Below are 10,615 nucleotides of genomic sequence, written 5' to 3' on the forward strand. Positions count from 1 at the left end.
GAAGCTAATAAAACAAACATGCAAATAGAACAAGATAAAACCGAAACAGTCCAACTTAAATAAACCCACATTTAACACATAACCAAGTCTACCACATCAGATGGTAATGATCTGTTCTATGTATCCAGTGGATTTTATCTACAGTTTAACTAGAATGTGTTTAATTAATTGCTTAAGGCTTTGCTTAACGTTTAGTATTATTGTCACTTCACAACTACAGGCCAGTAAATGACATTGTATACAATTTATGTACCAGCGTGCATTCCTGACATAGTGCCTGGCACAGTGTGTCTAGCAACAGTCACTTCAGATTACATGCACATAGGGATAGTAAATAATGCTCTCACACTCACACACACAAGGCACATGCTGCCAGAGGGTAAAACATACACGCACACACACACACACACACACACACACAGACACACACACACACACACACACACATACACAATTCTGTTTGCTCATTATAATTCCTGCCAGTTCTTTGTGACAGACGTGTGATGTCAGCACATGCTAAGTAAAAAGGCAGACAAGCAAGGACCTTGGGGGTTTATGAGGACCAAAGCTGTTACTGCTCCAAACCTGAGAGCATATTGAGGGAATTACATAAATACCCTCTTTCCTTCTCAAGCGTTCTCTCTCACTCTCTTCCAGCACACACACACACACACACACACACACACACACACACACACACACACACACACACACACTCTCTCTCTCTCTCTCTCTCTCTCTCTCTCTCTCTCTCTGAAGTCAAATCAAGATTTCTTTACTGGCATGACTATGTGTAGTACAATATTTCCAAAACAATATCAATTGGAAGACTTTCAGAAAATACAGTTTAACATTTTAAATAAGTGTACCACTACTACTAGTACTACTACTACTACTACTAATACTAATACTAATACTACTACTACTATTACTACTACTACTACTACTACTACTACTACTACTACTACTAATAATAATAATAATAATAATAATAATAATAATAATAATAATAATAATAATACATTAATAGCGGCTATCAATGTATTAAGGCCTTAACAACATTGCAGAAGTAGACTTACTGTGAAGAAGTGTGTCCCAGTTATTGCCTTCCTTACAAACACGCACTCACACACACACACACACACGCACTCACACACACACACACACACACACACACACACACACACACACACACACACACACACACACACACACACACACACACACCATCATCCTCGTGGACGGGGGTGTTGAAGTTGAAGGTTAACGACAGTAACTGTATATCGCACACACGTCACCTTATTGAAACATGAGAACCTTTTCATTCTGTCTGTTCCTTTGAGCGCAGAAGCAAACAGCTTCACCTGAGCAACACTGCCACCTGCTGGACGAACGGACACCCACCCGGACACCAAACGCCTTATTACTCACCTGCACCTGACGGAGAGAAGAGAAGGAACAGTACGGTTCAGGAATGAAATCTCAGAGCGCTCATAGTGAACAGGAAGCCGCTAAAATCGATATAAACGTACCATCTAGACACGTAGCCTGCAGTTAATCCATATATCACAGAGTACACCAGACCTATACCACCTAAAGCTTCAAACGCAGGAAAAACAAATACGGGGTATGAAAGAGTATGAAAATCCTTCAGTGAAAGTAGGCTATGTCACTTACATATCATTTTAGTTACATCAAATATTTCAATTTGGACCTGATAACCTCATGGTAGGAATAAGAAATGACAATTCATGATATTGCAGAATACGTAAACTCTAAATTTACAAATCACTAACAGAGTTTTGGTGCCATCCTGCGGCAGTTGGAAGACGCGTTTCACAGCACAAATTCGGAAGCAGCCCCCTAAAGCTTAGGGTGTTGGATAAGTGGATAAGTGTGTACTCGCTGCCGCTTTCCTCTTACTAATGTCATGCCATGCAATGATCTTGTTATCATTCACCAAAATCCTGCCATGTATCCAAACCGTTCGTCATTTCCCCTCATGCAATTTCAGCTTTCGGAAACTATATCGCGCTGTGCTTCACGTCTAGCACGACGATTACTTCGACATCTTTAGGGTTTGGTCCCGGGAGCGGCGTGAGGAAGGCGCCCTTGCAAGGCTGCATATTTGTTGCATCTAGTTGCCAGGTAACGGCAGTGCTGCCATCAAACGCAATGCACTGTAGGTGATATAAAACTGAATACCGGTATTAGCTGATGTGGCACTTCATAGCTACGAGACGCTGAGCAGCTACCATCGCACAAAAGACTACAAAAACAATACAATGCTTCAGTGATTTGGTACACTGCCAATATTTACCTGATCACCTGACTAACAGATCCTCGTAGGCCTGCACAATCTAATGAACGAATTTTTTTAAAAAATCCTAAACTTGGAGGTTTAACGAATGCGAAAGATATGTAGGGGTATATTATTAGTTCGGTCAGAACTACTAAAGCTCTATTCACTATGTCCAGTTAGTCCGTCTGTTTGTATGCGTCTCAGTGTTCCGTTTCTGACCACAGCATTGCTGCTGGATGTGTATTTTGTGCGCAGACCGGGATCTGCCCGACAGAGTCAGGGACACGTAAAAGATAACATAAAATAAGATTAAAAAGAACACAGCAACAGTGCAAAATACACTCGAACCAGCAATACGCTACCATGCCAGTGTTGATGCTGCCCAGGGAAAGGTCATTCTGAGCAGTCGTCCTGTGGGCATAATTTGACCAGTGACAAACGGTGCAGAGGGTACATCACAGAGAGTACATGGATCACATAAGGTACTGTTGTTGTGCAGCCTGCTTATGAAATGTACCTGTAAAACGGGGGAACATTATAAAGCGTAAGTGTAAATGCAAGACTATTTAATAAAGCGGCTGGTGAGTGAATAAGATTCATTTATTTGGAACGGTGCACAGTGTTTGATATCTGAATGTTTCAGAAAAATCCTTTTAGATCAGACGCTTAAGACTGCAGACTTTTTTAAAAAAAGGTTTTGTCTACTGTAACCCCATCTGTGTTCAGCAGATTGAATTGTTAATTTCATTTTGCCACCACCAGAGGTCACTTTCTTTCTTGCGCTTGACAAAAGACCGTGATTACATTTACACCTGTGATTCATCTAATACCTCCATTCAATCAACTCGAATAGCTGTCTACCAACACTCAATAGCGATCATTTCTTTGATTATACAAAAGAAATAATCCCGGGCTACAAATAAGATCCTACTTATAGTTTACAAGTGCTATTTTCCCACTGTGTCATATTTGCATATTTGCTAAATTAAATATTCACATTTTTATATGAATTATTCCTAAGTGACTATTAAAATATTTTAACTTGTCACTTTTAAAAATGTTACTGATGTTTTACTGATGAAGCGTCAATCTAACTAACCTTTCATGTAAGTTTTTGGAGCGGTAATGTCCATGAAAGGCATTTATTTATTTCATAGACTGTTTGTTGTTCATTTCCACGTTGCACTCTTTAGAAGCTTCCAGACTGCAGGGTCCAGAATGGCCGTGCGAGCTCATCTCACCCATGACCGCCCATGCTTTCCCACCCAAATAAAAAATGTGTCAGTTGAAGGGACGACTGTCTGGGCCCCTCCCTTGGGACAGACCCTGAGTCTGGTTCCTAAACACACACACACACACACACACACACACACACACATACACACACATATCCTTCATATCCCCATAGCAACACCCCAGGCTTCTGCAGGTCTTTGGCTGGCCCCTGAATTCATGCTCATAATTATTGTTTTTACACCGATGTGTCAGTCTGCTCTTTCTGTCTCTCTCTCTCCTTCTCTCTCTCTCTTTCTCTCACTCTCTCTCACACACTCTCTCACTCTCTCTCAGGCAACTTCTCAAAAAACTGTCACTGTGCTCTGACTGTGCTGAAAAAGTACTGCCTCTTCTTCACACACAAACACACACACGAACACAAACAGTACAGTACAGTAAATGAACTGAACTCAGCTTTCTCTTTGTCTCTTGAATCTTTCAGGTTTCATACAGATGCAAACAAATTATTTGCACCTAACATATTTCTTCAGAGACAAATGTTCTGATGAACTCTATTCTATTCTATTCTTAATAGGATAAACAAGCATGTTCCATTAAAATGACAACCAGGCTTGGTGAAGAAGCTTTTCAGTTTTACCCCCTATATGTTCAATATCAAACTTTGATCTAAAATTGGTCATTAAAAAAATCGTGACTCAAATGGCAAATGCTGTTAAAATCAAAGTAGACTAATAATGTAATAATTATGTAATAATAATGTAATAATAATGTAATAATAATGTAATAATTATGTAATAATGTAAAGAAAGACAGCAAAGCAGGACAAAGGGAGCAAGAGGGATTCCTTTAGTGCCACTCAAAGAGGTCATCAACAAGCTCGGCCCCTGACCCCACGGGTTCAAAGTTCATCTGACCCCTGGGTAAGAGCCCAGTCATTGCTGATGAGGAGCTTTTCTTTGGCCACACGTCCCTTGGTTATTTCACTAATGAGACATGACTAAGCACTTTATACTCACACGAGTCTGTAAAGAGGAACTCTATAAAGCCCCGGGCAGAGACAGAAGCAGCAGAGCCGTTCTGCTTTACGGCTTTAAACGCTCAAACCGCAGGGATGAGCCTTGAGGACAGCGACGAGACATTTAAACTGCTTCAGGCCAATCAGCTTACCTGTGGGTAATGAGAGTCTGATGATTAGTTCATACACTCCAGGCTAACATGGTGGAATCCAAATTCTTTTTTTATACTGGCTTTTTAAAAATAATAAAAAAAATAAAATTATATATATATATTCCAATCCCTCAGTGTAATAATTTTCCAAACAATAGCTTTGCCTGATACATTTTACAAGCAGCAAGTTGCTTTCAGCTTAAGGCACAAGCCAAGTTCTGCCGGTGCTGAGTGAGAGAACCTGAAATAAGGGCCGTGCTCCTGTAAGGCTCTCAGCCAGCGCTCTCCAGACAGGATAAAGGAGCCTTTTGTCTCCGAAAGATCCTGGAATCACTCTGACGAGTCCATTGGTTTTTCATGCTACAGCAACAGAGACTTTTTAAAGTGCCTTTTTTTTCTGACTAGGAGCAATAAAATGCAATGTGAACATTTAGCAGATTCTGTGTCAGAAGCCTCAGCACAAGTACCAGGCCCTTGTGCCATTGTTTTTCAATCGCAATTGTGGCACTACTTTTGCGAGTGGTCATTCATCTATCCATTTAGGGTGAACAAAAATAAATCTTAGATGTATATTTATTTAAAAACTTGTTCAATAAACGCATTTTGTTTTCTGTATGAGTGATCCAGAAAGCACACAGAAGACGCTGTATATGTTTTCTGATGTTTCCCATACTTGGTTCGGCTAATTAAACATATATTCAATGCGAGGTCATAGGGTCACAGAGCCAGACACCATTCGTGGAAGGAGCAGGCTGTGTTCAACGCAGAGGGAGGGTGTCTGAGTAGGCCAATTACAGCGTGACTAGACAACAACTCTGTCATACATGATGTCTCTTTCCCACGATCTGTGCAGACGTTTAATTTTGATGTCAACTTCTGTCTGGCTTTCCTTACTTGCCACATGTACACGATATGTAACGGAATACATGTGTGCTGTACTTTCACAACCCGGTTGCCCTTTACCAAAAGCCTTCTATGCTATTTACATCAGTGAGTTCACAATTACACAGAGATTTTGAAAGCATAAAAATGTAATTGTCTTACTTGTATTAATAAAATGACTGGTTATTTCAGATTCATAAATCTTACATTTTCCTCACATTGGTCAACTGTGTTCATGTGTGGGTTTGTTATTATACTCGGTGGTCATTAATAACACTAATCAGGCTGTGCAGAAGAGCACAGAGTTGGTGAGCTGGGTGAGGGGTTTAGTCTAGTCAAGCTTTTCTGTTTCACACTCACTTTGTCTGTCTCACAGATGCCCAAGCACTCCCTCACACTCAGACGTGTCTGGGAAACACCCTCTGAGTACGCCAGTCATCTGTCTGATGTGTGTGTGTGTGTGTGTGTGTGTGAGAGAGAGAGAGAGAGAGAGAGAGAGAGAGAGAGAGAGAGAGAGAGAGAGTGAGTGTGAATGTGTGTGTGTTTATTCATTATTCCACATAGATGCAAATGAGCCAGCCTCAGAGTGTGTGAAAGAATCCCCCCACAAACAAAACCTCACACCCCTCAGACGTGCACAGAGGGTGTATATTCTCTCACCCACAAAAACACACACACACACACACACACACACACTCAGGCACACACTCACGCACACACCACAAACATACAGGGAGAGAGGAATTCGCTTCTTATGCAAAAGCATAAACCTAGATATACTTACAGAAAGATTTAACTCATCGCTCAAACACACACACACACACATACAAACACACACACACACACACAAACACACACACACACACGCACAAACACACACACACACACACACACACACATATACAAACACACACACACACACACACACACACACACATACAAACACACACACATGCACAAACACACACACACACACACGCACAAACACACACACATACACACTCATAAAAGCTATTCAAAGAAAAATAATATAAATAAACACTATAACCATCAGTGTACAAGATAAATCTTTTCAGAGAGAAAGCGAAGGAGGTTAGTAAAGGTTGTTTGTATTTCTAAGATCTTCAGTTGATGGCTTGCTCTACATGTCCATAACGTCTATACTACATTACTTGAGATTTCGCGCAACAAAAACCCATAATTATCCAATACAGCAAAATCTTCAACTTTGCATTCATGTTTGTGTACACAGATTAAGAGTAGGATTGGCTAAATTACTAGTTTAATTGTGATATTGCGTGGATAAATTCATGGAAAAAATAAATGACTAAACATACACTAATCCATATTTAGAAATCATGATTAAATGGCCCATCTTAGCTTAGGCTCACAGGAGCCCATTTCCACACGCTGCAGCTGAGATTAGTGCCAGTAGCAAAATGCATCAGACTCTGTAAGTGTGTGATCATTATTCAGCATGGACAAATGGAGCCCAGTAAATGACAGAGCAAAAACGCAGCACTCTGTTACTTTGTGTTCTGTCCTATATGAGAGACATGCTAGCATACCCCCTCTTCTTTAACCCGCGTAGAAGGAACGCAAGTGGGGCATACTGGATAAAAGGCACGTTAGGATCAACACCAGTATTTAGGAGCTGTCTCTGGCGCGTGTTGGAGTCTTTTACACTTTAAACCGAGCTGACCAGATCAATTGTAGTTGTGAGTTTTTATTTTTAAAAAAAGAAAGAAAAAAAGACAACTTTTTTTCCATTAAGAGAAGTACCTACATTACATCTGCAGGTAATATTCTTTATAAAGAAAAAGCTAACTGTCTCAGTCTGGACTGGACTGTAGGTACACACACACACACATACACAGACACACACACACACACACACACACACACAACCACACACACATGCATGCACACACACACACACACACACACACGCATACACAGACACCCCCCCCCCCCCCCCACACACACACGCATGGTGCATGGGGAAAATGTAACTACATGGTCTCAGTTAAACAGGAGTAATATGGTGGAGATTCAACATATTTATGAAAAAAGGCATAAATAAAAAGTGAATGGACTCACTATTTCTATCCCCAGTCATGTGACATCCTAGAAATGATCCCAAAATATCAAAGTAACTTTCAAAATGTCTACAGAGTGTAAAAGTCTACAGTGTGAAACTGCTATAAGGACACTTATTAACATAATAACATAATAATGTTGGTAATTACTGTCTATCTTACGTTTCTATCCGTGGTAATAATGCGTGTGAATACGGTCTTATCCATGCAAAGCAAAACCAAAGACGTTATCATATACTTGTCACATTAAAGTTTTAATGCAAGCTTGGGTATTTCAAACTACCCTATGTATCTCGGCATCTCCAATTTCTTTTTTAATTAAAACGTAGTTTTACCCAAAAGGCGGTTTATAGAAAACTGTAATTATTTTTGACATTCTTGTTAATAATTGTCGTGGTCATTAAAGCGCCCAAAGCACCGTAACTGGTTTAGAGATGCCATTCGGGAAAATCTAAAGACGCTCTCTGGTGACACGTCCCGCATGGTAATGGGCTACAAGTTGCTTTTACGGCACGGGACACGAGCTTGAACTTGACCGTCATGTTCGCCTGGGAACCGAGACGCGAATTTGCCCCCTGCTATTATCATGCACGAGTTAGTGTCAACCCTCATTTCCATAAATTCCCGCCTGCCTTCAATTAAAAAGGCGAGAGCAGCGAGAAACTCTTCCTTTTTCTCTCAGGCCCTGCAGACAACTCGCAGCTCCTCGAAGTAAGTTTAATTTTATTATTATTATTTTGTTACAGCATTTTTATTTTGCATGGTTCCTTGACTGGCTTTCTACTGAACATGAGCACTAAAATAATTTAGCTATTTTACAATTAGCGTGTCAGTTTACTCATTATTTAAATGAATGGTCAATGTTACAGCTTACTGCAAAAATGCATGTGGGAATTGGTACAAATGCGCTTGTTCTGCTCATGGACGCTGTACATTCAGCACGCGGGATTTATTCAGCATGCTCTGAAGACCGTCTCACTGCACGGACTCGGACGCTTGTTGTTTTTCTTAACTCATGACGGCTGGGTTCGTGAGAGTCATTGCTTCGCGTGTAGCTCCCCTAAAACCTTCGTTTTTGTGTTTACTGTATGCTGCAGGGAAACTCTGACTTGTAATGATTTCGCAAAGACTGAAGCGTTTCACTGCCGTGACGTTTGTGATCAAGCACGTGACTGTCACAGGTCCGATTGAAACGGAGTGGCAGCGCGTGCCGTTTAAATAAGTCAAGCGTTATGTCGCGAGCGTTTAAAACGCTCCTGTTTGTGATGTGAAGAATGGATGTTTTTGGCATGAAATGGGAGTTAACATTGAAGTCTAAAGGCATTTTCTCTGTTTTTGCATATCACGTCTATATAATCTATATAATTTAATCTGTTGTTACTGAGAAGTGTCGTTTGTAGGTGACTAAGTGGTCGAATGTTCGTTTGGTAAACACATATTTTCATCTAGGAACACATGTCTGGGGCGCCGCACTCACACAGGCTGGTGCAATCACAGACTAGATCACACGGGCTTTGGGCTCTGATCTCTCATGGAATAGTGTATTGGCATCGATTTCTTGCATTCTGCTCCTTTTCTCCAATGGAGTATAAGCATAGAGGAGATTCAAGGAGAGCCAAAAAAACATTAGAGAGTTTCCATAAATACTACAAACCATTACTGCTGATCCAGTTCTGCTAACGTATGAGCAAAAAACAAACAAAAAACACAAAACAAACAAAACAACAACAACACAAAACAAAAGAAATTGGCAAACAATTCCGACACGTACTTCTCAGAACATGTGTGAATGTGAGCTACATACCTTGTTTGTCTGGAATCAGGCATATTGACTGAACATACTGCATATTGTCTCAGCACAGCAACATAACAATTACGGCTCTAGACAAGATGAAATGGGGGAAGAGACAAACCGCTATCTCTTCAAACCGAATTTAGATCAAATTTCTTTTGCACATGGAGGACCACCGTAAGCAGAAATGACAAGGGATGGTTGCTGAGTCTGGCTCCTGCGCTTTCTGGTTTTGAACCGCTTTGAAGACATTGTGCACACAGGGTTTGCATACCTGTCTATGTCTCTGGGGGTCATGACATCACAAACTGTGATTTGTCCACCATTTTACAATATAGTTCCATATACCATCACTGCCATGCTATACACAGTCACATTCAGCTGCAAATATTCTTTTTGCATAATTCATGACATTTATCTTATTCCATGTACGCTTTTCCACAGCAATGTTACTACCATGTTATAAATATGTAATAACTCCTGTACACCAGTTTGGGCCTTGTGCTGATAGATCACTGGATTGCTGGGTGACTCTAATTGGCTAAAGTGATCCCACGGTGATGAACCGCATATCCAGGAGCTGTGTGGTTATTTATGACACACATGCTGTTTAATGAATACAGTGTGAACGTGAACGCACAGGTGTGGACAGCACACACACACATACCCAGAAAAGGGGGATCTACCCAAGAAGCATGCGCTCCAGGCAGCTTGACTGCTTAAACACTTTAAGACAACAGGCCAAGCACCATGCAGGTCCGGTGGTGGTCACATACTGATAAATAGACAGAAAGATGAATATGCAGATTAATAAAGGTTGCTGGCCAATCAAGACCTCGCAGGCGGCAGGATATAGTAGAGCAGGCTCCAGGCCCAGAAAACGTTTGACCTAAGTCCTTCACACTGTACTGCAACTGAGATGATGGCCAGGAGTTTCTGACTTTTCTTATGCTTTCAGAATAAGGTTACACTTTGGGAAACAAAGAAAATTAAGAGCAGACCAAAACACTTTTTTTTTTTTAGAAAGGGTTTAAGATAAAAATAAACAGTTTTAATGTTATGCCCAATTAAATGATTACCTCACTGCATTTCATTTATGCTTAATTTAATTGGGAGCTACTTGTATACAACAAAACA

At 40.7% G+C, this 10,615-nt stretch overlaps 1 long non-coding RNA gene across 2 annotated transcripts in view; it reads right to left on the minus strand.

Moving 5' to 3' along the window:
* LOC145659907 (uncharacterized) overlaps positions 1-2,097 on the minus strand; it is a 7,638-nt gene extending 5,541 nt beyond the window's left edge. The window contains exons 1-3 of one of the 2 annotated variants that reach the window (XR_014126074.1): positions 1,797-2,097; positions 1,533-1,599; positions 1,080-1,437 (exon numbers count right to left, since the gene is read on the minus strand). This is a non-coding gene — a long non-coding RNA (uncharacterized LOC145659907). Of the gene's footprint in view, positions 1,438-1,532; positions 1,600-1,796 lie in introns of both variants that reach the window. The other variant, XR_014126073.1, reaches the window with a different exon arrangement.
* Between the last annotated feature and the right edge of the window lie 8,518 nt (positions 2,098-10,615).

This window comes from Electrophorus electricus, chromosome 11, assembly GCF_041902795.1.
Source record: "Electrophorus electricus isolate QZ-2024a chromosome 11, ASM4190279v1, whole genome shotgun sequence".
Classification (NCBI taxonomy): domain Eukaryota; kingdom Metazoa; phylum Chordata; class Actinopteri; order Gymnotiformes; family Gymnotidae; genus Electrophorus; species Electrophorus electricus.